The sequence below is a fragment of the Microtus ochrogaster genome, linkage group LG3, assembly GCF_000317375.1.
Source record: "Microtus ochrogaster isolate Prairie Vole_2 linkage group LG3, MicOch1.0, whole genome shotgun sequence".
Lineage (NCBI taxonomy): Eukaryota > Metazoa > Chordata > Mammalia > Rodentia > Cricetidae > Microtus > Microtus ochrogaster.
The window spans coordinates 3,639,724-3,655,233 of record NC_022029.1 but is presented as its reverse complement, the minus strand read 5'-3'; positions in this window follow the sequence as shown (position 1 = coordinate 3,655,233).

Sequence of the window (15,510 nt, the reverse complement as noted above, 5' to 3'; positions counted from 1 at the left end):
TCTTGCAGAATTCTATCAGTACTTCAAAAAAGAGCTAATACCTATACTCCTCAAATTGTTCCACATAATAGAAACAGAAGGAGCAAACTCTTTTTATGAGACTACAGTTACAATGATAGCAAAACCACACAAAAGCTCAACCAATCTCACTCATGAACATGGATGCAAAAATACTCAATAAAATACTGGCTAACCAAATCCAAGAACACATAAAAAAAATCATCTACCATGATCAAGTCGGCTTCATCCCAGACATGCAGTAATTGTTCAACATGAGAAAATCTATCAATGTAATCCACCACATAAATAAACTGAAAGAAAAATTCATAAGATTATCTCATTAGATACTGAAAAAACATTCAACGAAATCTTACACTCCTGCATGATAAAGGTCTTGGAGAGGTCAGGGATACAAGGAACATACCTAAGCATAATAAAAGCAATATACAACAAACAGACAGCCAACATCAAATTAAATGGAGAAAAACCCAAAGAGATTCCACTAAAATCAGAAAGAAGACAAGGCTGTCCAATCTCCTCATGTCTATTCAACATAGTTTTTGAGGTTCTAGCTACAGCAATAAGACAACAAAAAGAGATCAAGGGGATATAAATTAAAAAGGAAGAAGTCAAACTTTTTGCCACATATAACATAAAATATCTTGGGATAACACTAACCAAAATAGTGAAAGACCTGTTCAACAAGAACTTTAAGTCTTTGAAGAAAGAAATTGAAGAAGATACCACAAAATGAAAAGTTCTTCAATGCTCTTAGATAGGTGGTTATCATAAAAATGACAATCCTACCAAAAGTTATCTATAGATTCATTGCAATCCCCATCAAAATCTCAACACTATTCTTCACAGATCTTGTAAGAACAATATTCAACTTCATATGAAAAAAAAAAACCAGGATAGCTGAAACAATCATATACAAACAAAGAAACTTCCAGAAGCATCACAATCCCTGACATCAAGCTTTATTATAGAGCAACAGTAATGAAAACAGCCTGGTATTGCCATAAAAACAGACAAGTTGACAAAAAGAATCAAATTAAAGACCTGGATATTAATCCACACACCTATGAATATCTGATTTTTGACAAAGAAGCTAAAATTATACACTGAAAAAAGAAAGCTTCTTCCACAAATGATGCTGGCATAACTGGATGTCAACATGAAGAAGAATGAAATTAGATCCATATCTATCCCCATGCACAAAACTCAAGTCTAAATGAATTAAAGACCTCAACATAAAACTAACCACACTGAACCCGATAGAAGAGAAAATGCCTTGAATTAAGGGTACAGAAGACCACTTTCTAAATAAAACACCAATAGCACAGACACTGAGAGAAACAATAAATAAATGGGACCTTCTGAAACTGATAAGCTTCTCTAAAGCAAAGAACACTGTTAATAAGACAAAAAGGCAGTCTACTGAATGGGAAAAGATCTTCACCAACCCCCTATCAGACACAGAACTTATCTCCAAAATATATAAAGAACTCAAGAAATTAGACATCAAAATACCAAATAATCCAAGTAAAAATGTTTGAGGAGCAGTGAGACCCAGATCCTGAATTTCTTGTAATCCCCTGATCTGAGTGCCTACAGCTGCTCTGAGCACGAGACCTTAAGGAGTTCCTGATGGCAGGAGTGGTTTCTGGTGGGTTTGGCTGGGGCGTGGCTATCTCTATATAATCTGCCCCTGAACACAATAAAGGGGGCATTCTTGGGGAATTCAAAAATGACCCGTGTCGCTGTCTCTATGTCTGTGTGTGTCTGTGTATTTTAACCTCCAGCCTTCTTGCCCGAAGCTCACGAACTGGGTGCCAGTGCACAGAGCACAGACACAATGCCAGTGCACAGAGCACAGACACGGGGGCACGGTGCGCTGCAAAAATGGGTTACAGATCTAAACAGAGAATTCTTGAACAAGAATCTCAAATGGTTGAAAGACACTTAAGGAAATGTTCAACATCTTAGCCATTAGGGAAATGCAAATCAGAACGACTCTGAGACACCATTTTCTACCTTTCCGAGTGGTTAAGAAACATCAATGATAGCTTATGTTGGAGATGATGCACTACTTCATCACTGGTGGGAATGTAAACTTGTACAACCACTCTGGAAATCAGTATGGTATTTTCTCACAAAATTGGGAATCAATGTACCTCACGACCCAGCAATACCACTTTTGGGCATATACCCAAAGGATGTTCAATCATACTTCAAGGACATTTGTTCAACTATGTTCATAGCTCCATTATTTGTAATAGCCAGAACCTGGAAACAACCTAGATGCCCCACAATGGAAGAATGGCTAAAGAAAATGTGGTACATTTACACAATGGAGTACTACTCAGAGGTAAAAATAATAATAATAATAATAATGATATCTTGAAATTTTCATGCAAATGGATGGAACTAGTAAAAAAATATCTTGAGGGAATTAACCCAGACACAGAAAAATGACCACGATATGTACTCTTAAGTGAATACTAGCTGTAACGCAAAAAATAATAAGCCTATAGTCCACAACCCCAGAGAAGCTAAGTAGCAAGGAGAACCCTAAGACTAACATATATAGATCTCCCTGGGAAGGGGAAATAGACAAGATATCCTGACAAAATTGGGAGAATGGGGGTAGGGGAAGAAGGGAGAACAGAATGGAAGGAGGAAGGGAGAAGAGGAGGGAGGAAGAGAACTTGAGGGAATTGGATAGTCAAGATGGGGGAAGGACATAGAAAGAGAGAAGAGAAAGAAATAACTCGATAGAGAGAGCCATTATGGGACTAGCAAGCAACCTGGCACTAGATAAATTTCTAGCAATCCACAAGGATGACCCCAGCTAAGACCCTAAGCAATAAGTGGAGAGGGTACCTGAACTGGCTTTGCCTTGTAGTCAGATTGATGACTATCTTAAAGGTCATCACAGAACATTCATTCAGCAACTGGTGGAAGCAAAGGCAGAGAGCCACAGCAGAGCACTGGGCTGAGCTCCTAAAGTACAGTCGAAGAGTGGGAGGAGTGAGATCATGAGCAAAGAGGTCAAGATCATGATGGGGACACACACTGAAACAGTCTACCTGAGCTAATGGGAGCTTACCAACTCTGGCTGAACAAGGAAGGAACCAACATAGAACCAACGTAAGCCTTCGGAATATGGGTGAGAGTTGTATGGTGGGGGCTACCGCAGGACCACTGGAAGTACTGATTGTACTGGCTGTTTGGGACCTATTCTCTTTGATGGCTGCTTTCTTCACTTTAGATATAGTAGATTTGGTCTTTCCCCAAAGCAAGTGCCTTACTCTCTCTGAGGTGTGGATGGGGGTAGTTGGGGAAGCTGAAGGGAACAGAAGTAAGGGAGGGAGGAAAAACTGGGATTGGTATGTACAATGAAAAATATCATTTTTTTATTTTTTTAAATAAAATAAAATAAGAAGTTAAGAGACATTTATAGGGGAAAAGGGTGGACATGGGGTATAAGAAAGTAAGGGTGAATGTGGCCAGTATGTACCTTTTAGGTATTTACAGAACAAATGTATTTAGAACAAATTTAATTTATAAACACATTTTAAATGAGGAGAAATATATTCAGACAAATTGTACACAGACATAATAGCATATCATACACACGCACACACACCTATATATGTATATATTTATGTGTACAAAAAATACATACATATATATGTGTATATACATTTTGGTATTAAATGATTAAATTTGTTCTACTCAGAATTATATCATGACTCTTTAAATTTTGTTTGAGTTAAAAAATGCTCATGAAGTTTATTTCTGAAATATCATTGAAAAGAAAATGAAAAACAGACACAGCTTATAAACCTTGACCTCTATTTCTTATTTTCTTTCCTTACTTAGTTTTAACAAATTCTTATTTATAACTGACTATGTAGTGGACCTCATAATGTACCTTGAGTGGACAAAGAATGACATGATTGCTGTCTTAAAATATTTCTTTTTTTTTCTTTAAAAGAACGTTTATTGTTTAAATATGGCTTCGTTCATTCTTATAAAAACATTACTTGGACATTATATATACTGAATTTCAGTTCAAGAGAGGTCCTAAGGCAGTTCTTACAGTGGTAGGAACAGGCGTTCATGTTCTCTACCTGTGAGAATAACATTCTTCCGAGAGCTGTTTGATGCTGTATTGTCCTTCAAACATTTTCTCTTAATACTAGAAATACACAAATCATGTACATAAAACTAAATGCAAAAGGAAGGCACAGCTGGTTATATCGTGTATACAAGCAGAGTTCAGCGAATGCAGAATTAAGGGGATAAACAGCTTCACATCCTTATTAGTTACATAGAAAACATTAAGAAAGGTTCTCCACTGTCAGTGTTGAACACTTCAGAGCTCAAAGGATAGAAAAACAAAAACATTAAAATCCACTTAATGCAAAACACTTTCATATAGAGCTGAATATATAAAATTGGTTTTTTAAAATGCCAACATACATCTAGATGATCCGTGTTATGAAAAGTGCAAGCCAAATTTCTTAACCAAGGCATAAGAAACATGAAAATAATGTGGCTACTTATTCTCATACAACATATTACCAAAGCAAGAAACTAGTAGTTGCAAGATCGGAGGTAATGACTTAGAAATTAGCAGAGAAAAGTTAGTCTTTCAAAAGGGACTGAGCATTGCAAACAGAAAGCACGTAATCTGTTTACTATTTCTGCAGCACAAACTTTGGAGCTGAAAGAGCTAGGCAAACATCAAAAGCATGAAACACTCTTTCGCAGCTTTCCATACTAGACCTTGAGTTTACTCTGTAGACCAGCCATTCATAAATGGACAAAGACTCAGTGGAGAAAACATAAGCATCACATGGCAACCTTTCCCAAATACACATGGTTACCACATGTGTTTTGAAAAATGTCACAGATGATTGATATAGCATCTTCTCCTTTCCAACTGACTTGAAATATCCCTGCTATGGACTGTGGATAGCCATTGCAATATCTTGAACAAGAAAGTGAATAAAGAGATTTGCCTGAAATCAAAAGGTAGAAGACCTCATAGACATAATACCACTTATAACAATATCTAATTTGTAACCTGAATTACAACTTTGACCAACAACCAGTCCACATCCCGATTCTATAATATGTTAAGCCAAAAGCAATTATCTGGCAGAAATTTCTATTAGGAAGTACAGAAAACAATTTCCCTCACAACAGAACTCTAAAAAATGTTCCTATTTGATATCTAAGGATCTTGAATTATCAATCTTTCATTCTTAATTTTTTTCTAGTAGTCTTTAGTCTCCTTTTTAACATCCTAAACAATTAATTTTGATATACTTGTCTTGCAGACTTTATTCCAAACACAAGACTTCCACAGTCAGCCCTGATTTTTCTTTCTTCTCTTTCTGCATTGAGTCTTATGTATAGGTTCCAAATCACTTATTAAATTATCAAATATTCTTAAAGAAGATGGTCTATGTGTTAAAATTTTGCTATGTTTCCCCTTAAAATTATCAGCATACTCATCCATTCATTTCAGGGTTGTGCCAGTCCCAACTGTAGACTAGCCTGTGCTATTTCATGGCTGTTTACAAACCACATGTGTTCTCATCTCTGTTCTCCAAGTCGTGAAAATGCCCTCATATTAGTCAAAGAAAATCAAAAATACACATCATTATATCTTCACCTAGAAGTTCACTTTAATATGAGCTATTGGCCTTTACTCTTTATCTTCTTAATTGAAATGTTGCGACTTTGTTTTCTGACAGCCTTCCTACCTATCAGGCTAGAGATGAGACACAGGATAAATAGTATTTCACTCTTCTACCATATAAATAGCAGAATTCCCCATTTATTATACACAGGCTAACTGCATATTACAAACATTTTGATTCCTTTCTACATGTAAGGTGATTTATCAAATAAAAAGCTTTTATTATTCATACTCTTTATATCACATGCTCAAAGATTTGCAGCTCCATAAGCACAGCAAAGTCCAGGGATGTATACAGATGAGACTTTTTTCTATGAACCCGAAAGTGGTTGAAATTCTCCTCGTGTTCTACTTCAAGCTGTTACACTGCCATTTTTAAAACTAATTTGGTGAACCTCACCGTATGACATAGAGAGAAATTGCATTTAGTCCCAACTGTTTCCTGGAGAAATTGTTTAGCTCTCTAACAATAAAAAAATTACAGGAGGACATTGAATTATTCTCTACTCAACTTCCAGGGTAGAACGTTTTCTTGAGAACTGTGTCAGCGGGAAGAATTTCACAAGAATATTTTTCTTTATCTAAGTTACATCTTAGAATAATAAGTCCAAACCATAGTTAAGACAAAGCACTCTTTTTTAAAAAACTCTCTGCAGACCATATATCTTAAGGCAGTTTTCTGATTTTTCATATGATTCAGTTCTATTTAAGATAGTGGCTTTGAAAAACAGGCAAATATTTCAGAGATGTTAATTATTGAAAACTAGGTTTGAATGCCCAATCACTTACATGGTTCTTATTGGCAATATATTACATAGAATGGAGACTTCAAAACTATAAATTAATTCAGTGCCATTAAACAAAACAAAGGCATTAAAGCAAAAAAAAAAGCTGACTTATGTTTTCTGAGTCTCTTAAACATAAATGTTGACTTTTTCCACTTTCGTCAAAATTATGAAAAGTGAGGCAAGAGAGAGGATTCAAAATTTTGCTTTAAAAACTAAAATCTGATCTGGCATATAATTGCTTTATCTACTGCTATGAAATTTTTATCTTTGTTTATTAACTGTACACATAGTTTATGTGATATCTCTAAACTTAGAATATAAAAGTACATAACGCCCACCTGATTTTAAATTTTAGGTAAGAAACAGATATTAGTCTAAGTTTATTTTTTTAAATATTTGGAACACACTTTTTGTTGTTGTTGTTGTTGTTTTTTCTAGACAGGGTTTCCTAGTACCTGAAACTTTCTCTGTAGACCAGGCTGGCCTCAAATTCACAGAGTTCTGCCTGCCTCTGCCTCCTGAGAGCTGGGATTAGAGGCATGTGCCACCACACAGGAGTATTAAACTCTTAGACTATTTTATTTATTGTGCGTATGTGTGTTTGGGAGCATTTATGTTATGGTGCGTGTGTGCAGGTCACAGGACTACTTGTAAAAATCAATTTTCTTACCATAATGAGTTCTGAGGCTTAAACTCAGGTTGTCAGGCTTGACTGTGATATTACCACCTAGGGAGCCATCTCACGGTCCTGAGTGAAATTTTAGGTCACCTATCGGTAATGCCACTTCACTTCCCTAGTCTTTCCTATATTGTCTCTTACACAGTTTCCTTCTGTTTTTTAACACCATCCATTTCTGTTTCCCTCTCCTGCAGTGTCTTGCATTTGTTTTCTCTTTCCTGAAGTGTCCTGCATTTGTTTGCAACAAGTAATTGCTGAGTTAAGGCTCACTCAATCAAGTCTTTTTCAATTAATTTTGCTAACAATATTATTCCTTCTTTTGACTTTTTTGCCTAGGGCACTATTATAATCATAGAAAAATCACAATCTTGTGAAAGCACAAATTCATGTAGATGGATACATAAATTTAATCATTGTGCTAAGGACGTTTTAATGTCCTGCTTTCCTTTTTCTTACTCTATGACAGTTTGTAGAAAGATATTTTAGGAATTATCTGTGAGTTTTCTGCATAATATAGTGGATAAAATCTGGGTCTATCCCCATTTAAGGTATTTTGCAAATGATACATAGAAGATTTATGTCAACCGGACAATAACAAATGATCTTCATTATACCGTTACTCCCAGATTGTATCAAATAGCTGTCTACATTTATAAAAATTGAGTTTGGTTAATATTTTAATACCCTAGGTAAATAGTCTTGCAATTGTTTGCTTGTAAGCACATAGTGTTCTATACACTCTAAATATTAAATCTCATTCTATAGCCAATGTGTTGTATGAAGGACCCTGTAACTCCACTTACAAATAACGAAAAATTGTTTCAAAGATTATTCATGATTTTCCCAGAATCCAACATTCTGAACATATGTTGCAAACAAAAACAAATGAGGAAACCCTACAATAAAAGCTAAATACCAAGAAGCAAAATTTCAATTGCTCCTCGGAAAAATCTTTTTGAGAATTGCCCAGTCCCTCATTTTCCCATGTATACTTCAGAGGATTATAGGATAGCCCTTAGCACAACATCTATAAACACAGCTATATCCTCAGCTAGCTAACATATGCAAGCTCTACTCTAGGGCATAATAGTGACACTGAGGTTTAGAGCTATGGGATGGTTCCTGTTGTTCCAATAGCACTTTTAAACATTGCAGGGGCTTAACAGATTCTCAACGAAGCAATGGATGGGAGTACTCCATCAGATCAGAGTGCATATAATGATTATATGTCCTAAAATACTGAATGCTCACTAATTCTTTAAAATCAAACAATATAGTCACTTGAAAACAGTATCTGGGCATAGAAAATTAGTTAATACTCTTCCTTAGATAGCTCATATGTCAGATAGATGTCTCATTATCAACCCTAGCCTTGTCACAAAGGGAGAGTAAATGACATCCATTGAAATAAATAGGCCAAGAAGATAAATTAACTTTGAATCATTAAGGTCATTAGTAATTGAACTGGGACCTCTATAAAATTGTACCTGGGGCAATAAGATGCTAGAGACGCCAAGTTGGCCTTTAGGTAACAGAGGGATGATCAGATGTAGACTATGCTCTGAACTTTAAATGACACCAGAGATCCATAGAGACTAGTAATCAGGGAAAGTTAACAGTACTGAGAGAAATATTCCCTTACCTCTTTAAAAGTTTTAACAATGGCCTGAGCCCTATTCCTGCTAGTTGAATATGATAATTATTCCAATGATCTGTAAATAATAAATGCAGTCAATGTTAACTGGTTTATTTAATTTTAAACCCAGACTATGAATCCCTTTTGAACTTCAGGCTTCTATCTCTTTATATATGAACTCACTCATTTACTCTTCTGTTCGATGTGTGCTGTGTAGCTACAATCTCTTAGGAAATATGGCAATAGACCAAGAGCATCTACTTTTCTTTTTCTCTCAGCAAGCTTCCACTCAAACAACAAAGACAGACACAAAACCAGCTGCTGCCAATGTGATGGAAACTTGTTTAAGTGAGTGGGCTTTGGTATCTTTGAGCATTGGGATCTGCTCTTAGACTGGATTTCCATTACAGAGGAATGGAATGGTACGGACGTCAGTGTAAAACAGTGGGCTGGACACAGTAAGTTGAGAGGAAGCTATTCTGATTGCCCAATACCTTCCTGTCTTACAATTCAGAGGTTTAAAAAGGAAGAAACAAACTTCTCACCACCCGTCTTATTGATAATTTAGTCTTGAGATGTTTAGGAGCAAAGAAGGAGAGAGGTTACCTATCAGAGGCTCTAGCCATTATGTATCAGCTGAGACAATGAAGGTGCTGTGTGTTCTTAGTGGGCTACAGGAGTACACAGCACGCAAACAGCAAAGGCAGGACCCAACTCCAAGTGTGAAGTCCAGTAAAAAAGACTTCTCCCATGCTTCTGTCTTGCACTCAGCAACTGAGGAAAGACACGTGATTCCATCCTTTCCTGCCTTGGTTTTTAGCTCGGTATACCTTGTCTTGTTATTCAGATGGAGAGATTAAGTCGTGATTGCTCGTTTACAGAATGCAAAAAAAAAAACCAAAATGGCAGGAGAGCTTGTCAAAGTTCTGAGTCAAAGGACTTCAGAAGGGAGAGGACAGCACATGAAAAACAGGTTTCTGAAGGGAAACAGCAAAAGTTCAGAGAAAGAAACGAAGAGGTGAGATTCTTTTATTCCTTCCCAGTGTCTCTAACCACCGGTGGCAGAGAAAGGTGAAAGAACAGGAGATACGAAGCTCTCTCATCTTTTCCACAAATCTCCGGTGTGACCTTAATGTAGAAAACTATTCCTCGGGACAAAAAGATAATTGCTCTGGCACCATCCGCTCCCGCGAGATGCACATCCACTGCACAGCAGTCCTTGGGATAGACACTTCTATTTGGAAAGTCTAGAGGCGCTTGGCCTGTGCCAGGGGGCGGTGAGGGCTGGTTCACTGGCTGACCTATGCCATTATTCACCTCCCATTCTGCCTCAGTGGAGGTCTTCCTTTTATGGACCCACTCCTTCACTGCCTACTTAATTCTTCACCCCGGATGACCTCCGTTGGTGACCCGGACTCCACTTCCCAGAACAAAAGGCAACAAAAAGCTACCAATTTGAAGAAGAGACATATTTTACTCCCTTAATATGAAAGGCAGTGTTCGGCCCATGTGCAGAAGGGAAGTTGAGGAGTCTTTTGTCCCTTGGTTTAAAGTTTAACCTTTCCCTGGCATCACTTCCTTTCACAATCTTAAACATCTTCCCTTTGATCTTGTTTCCTTTTGAGAGAAGAGCAGCCCCGCCTCTCCCTGTCCCGTTCACCACCCCTTTTCGGCAACTTTTTAGCTATTGGCCTTAACAACTGCTCTTTACGGTATTGGCACCTCTTCAGCAAAGTGCCCCTGAGACTGTCACCATTACGCTTGTCACCTTCCTGATTAACACCTCTAGTATTCATGCCCGGTTTTAAGTACTTGCGAGAGCTTTGTTCCAAAAGAAAGGAGTTATGCTTTCCTGAAATTTCTCCCCGGTGCGTACGTTACAGACAGTATTTCACCACATTTTTCCCAACAGCAAATACTCTTCCTCCAACAGCGATCCAGATGAGAAAATCATACGAAACCTCAATGTTAGGCACTTTGGGAAACTAACTTATTTCAGACCATAAAGTGTTCCATGGTCCACTGAGGTAAAATTGTAAAACCTGGGCCTTCATTGATTGCTACTTGTTTTTGTACAAAGTGTTTTCACAGACATTGTTTTATAGCCCGTGTGGTAGACAGACTTGAAAGGAGGGGGAAAACTAAGTTTGAGAATGGTCAACTGACGGGCTAAGGCTAATATCCTCATGCCACTCACTAGAAAGCTAAAGGACAGCAAGACGAGTTGGGAAACAGAAGCAGCCTTTAGTCCCCAGAGATGTGCTTACCTGTTGCCCTTGTGCCTCCTCTGGTACAGTCCTACCCTTCTGTGGACCAAGCAAAATGGCGAACATTCAGTTTTTAGCACAACACTCAGGACTGTTAACAACCTGTAAACATGGATGCTCAGCATCAGAATAGGGCCACTAGAAGTGAGTTTACAGCTTCTGGGCACTGGAGGAGGGGGCGTGTAAATAGGTGGAAGACATTTACAAGCAGAGTCCAGTTGAAAATCTGTTTATATGAAACCGTACTCTTAAGGGGCTTCAACAGGAACCATTTCCCACGTACATAGCTATCAAGAGGCAAATCTGAGATAGATGAGCAAGTGCAGACTTTCTGGTATGTGAAGATATTTTCCCTTGAGAGTATTTTATTCTTTGATGTCTAAGTTTTAAGCAAGACCATCCCTGTTAGCTCCCACTCATTTGCGCCTCCAGTTTCATGGTCTGTCTACTGAAAAACGCAAGCCTATTACATTCATGATCTACAAATTTGGCCATTGGGATTGCCATCAAGTGGGGGCCAGAGCTGGCTCTTGCTCACACATCTGGACTTGAACATTCCTGGTCATTGATCATTTCCATTCCTTCACTACTCCAACGGTGCTTTTAATAAACCTAAATACTTAATTCGAGAGGTTTCAGGTGTGTATGTAGCACTGAAGGGTCTTCATTATAGAGATAGCCTCTCTGTAATGCAAGAAACAGAAGTCTTTGACCCCTGATTTGCAATTTTCTTCTGTGCCACCTACAAGAGACACCATACACAAGGACAAATGAACGTGCAAACCTGATGTAGAAAGGGGCAGCTGCATTTCAATATGGGGCAAAGAAATGGATCTTAGAGGGACAAGGAGTCACAGAAGGCAGAGAGTTCACCGAGATTGCTGTCATCTGGAAGAGATGATGATGGGACTTCTGAGCCCAGAACATGGGTCTGAGGAACAGGCAGTTTATACACTTATTATCTAAGTCTCTCTTTGGGATAAAAGGCTTTTTAAAAGTTAGAACAGCTGCTACCATGGGAATCCTAGTAAAAGTACATTGAAGCAAAGAAGGGCTTTGGTGGGGAGCCACCAGTTTGGAGGAATAATGTCCTCATCTCGGGTAAAAGAATGCATGCATCTTCTCTCTCTCTCTCTCTCTCTCTCTCTCTCTCTCTCTCTCTCTCTCTCTCTCTCTCTTTCTGTAAGAGGATACATATGTCCTCAGGGGCCAAAAGAGAGACTTCTTTGTCTTCCAGAACCATCCACAGCCACCTCTCCCGCAGATTTCTCCTCAGTCATAGCGAAGGAGGCAGCTTCCGCTGCAAGGAACACAGTTTGCCTCCTGGCCAAAGATGTGTTGTTGTTATTAAACTACAATTTCATACTGTTTGTGACTGGAGAAACATTCTAAAGAGTACAGCAGGATAATGTTATAAAGGATACCTCCCCACTGAAATAGGACACATAATGCACTGTGAACGACAAACAATATAAAAAAATAAGGAATCCATTTTGCACAATAATCAAGTAAAATACAAATGTCGTGTACGAATGCTCTTGCATGCTCTAGTCCTTGAATGTATAAAGGAATAATGGTCCTAAAGATAACAGAGCCTATACTGTCTATCATCAGCCAAATTCTCATGCACCAGGAGACATAAACTCACAGTAACTCATTCATCCAAAAATATTTATTGAGCTCCTGAGATGTGCCAGGCACTGCTCTTAGAAATTCTTCAGTGACTAAAACACACATTACTATAGTTGATAAGTAATGTGTTTTAATATAGACCTCGGAGGTTTCCTGCTCATTCTCCTCCTCCACTTTACCACTTTCCCTTCTGGGATTGCCTGGGGCTCTAAAAACCCTCCTCTGCTCTGGATATATGTGCACCCTTGTGGGTTATTTGGTCAAAATATTTGACAGGATGCTTCATCCTATATGTAACTGTATGGGAAAGAAAGAACTGTATCCGGCACAGATGGGTGGGCCTTTGCGCCTATGAGCTTGCATTCTCCCCAAAATGATGATCCAGGAGAATGATTCTGGCACATTATCTCATTAGACATCCTGATACTAAATGAAGAAGGCAGTTGAGAAATAACTCTCGATTTCACAAGAGAGAAAGCTGGGGCAGGCAGAGGTTAAATAACTTCTCTAAATCAAACAGCCAGCAGTTGGGCTGGGACAAGGGCAAAGATCTTTAAAATTCATATCACGTTCTCACAGACCTTAGATTAAGTTTAAAGAATTCTGACTGAACAGAAAAAATATAGAAGAAGATAATATAAACATTATATGGGATTTGTTTTAGAACATTGTTAAAATTTAGATATTTTCAACACTAATCTGAGCTTGCAAAAAAGAAGTCAGTCTTCTCCTGAGATGTGTGTTTATACAATTAATTTTTGCCTTCTTTGATTAGATGGGGTTGCTGGATTATATTTTTAAATGTTTACCTTCGCTATAGTTCTTTTTTTATAATGCCGATGATACAGTCACACACACTCTTTCACACACAGAGAGAGAGAAGCAAGTTTCACAATATTGAATTGCTATCTGAGGTTTTAAAATGCAAAGTCGGGAAAATAAAATGCGTAAAGGAAAAAGCAGAGAGAAACACATTTGTAAATAACCTGGAAACACGAAGAAAAGAGATCAAGCTGAAACAGGATATCCAGCTGTGTAAACACATTTAGATACTTTCGGGGAAAAAAAATCTCAAATTGATGGTATTCAAAGGGCCTTCCCTCTGCCAAAATCATATAGCTCACATTAATTCTTCAGTGATCCCACAGCCTTTCCAAACGGCATCAGTCTAAACTGTCTGGCTCAGATGGAACCACTTGAATTCCACAAATGTTTCTGTTTAATCAACTGAACACTGTAAACTGTTGTTCTTGGTCATACATGCTACTCTTAAGGAAAAATAAGATTTGTAAGATGAAAGATTGAGGAGCAGGTGCTAACGCTCTGGTGACTCGCACACATCTGAATTAAGAGTTGAGAAGTGGGGTCTTCATTGAATTCGCTGCTTGAAAATGGCTCAGCTTCGCTACTTTAAAAAAAAAGGGGGGGGTTATATCTAATTAAAACAGAGGCAGAGAGCCGCATTAAGGCACTAAACTGAGCTCCTGAGGTCCAGTTGAAGAATGGGAGGGATGAGAATTTGAGCAAACAGGTCAAGACCATAATGAGTTCACCCACTGAAACAGTCTACCTGAGGTAGTGGGAGCTCACCAATTCCAGCCAGACTGGGAACCAAATTGGTCCCTCTAAGTGGCTGACAGTTGCATGGCTGGGTAACACTGAGGGGCCACTGGCAGTGGCACCAGGATTTATTCCTACTGCATGTAGTGGTTTTTGGGAACCTATGCTCTTTGGATAGATGCCTTGCTCAGCCTCTGATGGGGGTGGGGTGGGAGTGTATGTGGAGAGAGTTGGGGGAGGGCAAGGAGCAGGAACTTAGATTGGTAAGTATAGTGACAAAGGATAGTTTGTTTTCTTTTTATTTAAAATATAAATATATATATGTAAAAAACTGGAAAAATGTATATGATATTTATATTTATGAATGACAAGGACTCTCAGCATCTGGTACTACACTGCAGACTAATGAAAACCTTACTCACAAACTTTCACAATAATAATAAAAATGCTCTTTTTGATGGAATTGATTGCAAAGATAATTCTTTTCTGAGCTCTAACAACTACTGTCATCCAAGACCCCCTCATCTCTCATCCCACTGCAGTCAACAAGAAAAAACCCTGTAGATGCTAGCTCATCGTAAGTCTCGTTTGAAAACTGTGAACATTTTATTTCGTGCATTATTAGTTGAGTTAGAGCTTCATGTCTGCTGCTTAATCCAGCTTAAATCACGGAACCAATTTGCCACAATTGCTATAACGGGGATGTCTTTGTTTAACTATGTCAGATGGAAAACTTCCTAAGTCATGATAAAAAATGTAAGTAATTTCATTGTTCATTTTCTTAACACATAAAGGCAGGATTGTAAGGTTGAGCAAACAGAACTGTGTAAATCCTGAGTCAACTAATCTAATATTTCTCATATACTTACTTTTATTAAAAATCCAAATATGTTTGCAATATCTTCTCTGACAAGTCTGCTCACAACCATTGTGATAAACAGTTGTACTTGCACCAATAGAGTGTGAAATTCTGGGTGAAATCAACTTATTCTAGAAGTATACTTTCTTAATTCCTAATTGAACAAAATTTTATTCCTTCCATTTCAGATCTGTGATCTCAGTGGAGAGTGTATTTGTGTGTGTGTGTATGTGTGTGTGTGTGTGTTTGTTCACGTGCTAAATATAGAAGGGGTATTTACAATGAAGAAGGATACATAGAGAGGTAGGAAAGAGGAATGAGAGAGAGAATGATCAAAGTGTGTTAGATACTTAAATGAAAATATCATTAT